Raw genomic sequence first — 1,150 nt, 5'->3', positions numbered from 1 at the left:
CTTGATAGATTACGCACTTGTGGTCGGAGAAGTGCACAGCTAGGGGTTCGAGTACCGGTTTAAGGGGAATGTTAGCAAACACGATGTTAGCGAGCATCATCCGGGTCTGCCCGGCGCCGCGCTCGCTTAGCCGCCGCTTCCCGCTCTCGCCTTTCGGGGTCCGCTGATCGCAGTGCACGTTTCGCCGCGGCGTCATTGGCGCGCACCGTCTCGGGATCCGCCAGGCGCCGCGCTCGCTTGGCGGCAGCTTCTCGAGCTCGCACCGCGGGATCCTACCGACGAGCACGAGGGTTGGGAAACAGGAGTTTGCTTTTAAGGATGATACGCTGACGTCGTAAAAATATGCTGAGTGAACGAACCTAGTAGTGCCAATTTGTACGGCTTCAAGGGCGTTAGTGAGGTAAATTTCATGCGGGAACCTGATGGCAGAAGCGTATTCAAGTTTAGGCCTGATTAACGATTTGTATGCTGGTAGTTTTACGGGGGGCGTTTTGTAAGTGGCGTTTAAAAAAAAAAGCCGCGCTTTCTGTTAGCAGATTATATAACGTTATTTACTGCGAACACAAGTCAAGGTCGTGAGAAATAGTGATGCCTAGGTAGTTGAATGATTTACTTGGTTCAATAGGCTTGTTATATATTACATAAGAGAATCTGAGGGGATTTCGACGGCGGGTTATTGACATAACTTTGCATTTAGAAGGATTTAGTAGCATTAGCCAGTCATCCCACCAATTTTGAATGTTGTTTAGGTCGTTCTGAAGCAATATTTGGTCACTGATGTTAGTTATTGTACTGTAGACAACACAATCATCATCAGATACACGGATATAACTATTGACACTAAGTGGTAGATCATTAATAGCGTCCGAGGCGTAAAGGTTTCAATATCGCGCTTCTGTACTAGATGTCCTGTGTTCGAATCCTGCCATCCTTCTTAGGCACAATTGTTATAGGTGATGCAAACGGGGTTGTCGAGGGCCTGATGGTGTTAACATCTAGCATTTGTTGCAGTTCGTTTTTGAGCCATACTTTCTTCTCGTGAGATAACGGATCTCGCGAATCTGTTTTGGTGCTTTCCGTGTTGCCGTTAAACACTCTGCCCAGAAATACCACAGACCGCTTAAAGACATTGCTTTTTCGGACATTTATC

This window comes from Dermacentor silvarum, chromosome 5 (assembly GCF_013339745.2).
Source record: "Dermacentor silvarum isolate Dsil-2018 chromosome 5, BIME_Dsil_1.4, whole genome shotgun sequence".
Classification (NCBI taxonomy): Eukaryota; Metazoa; Arthropoda; class Arachnida; order Ixodida; family Ixodidae; genus Dermacentor; species Dermacentor silvarum.
Note: the sequence above shows the minus strand (reverse complement) of the source record.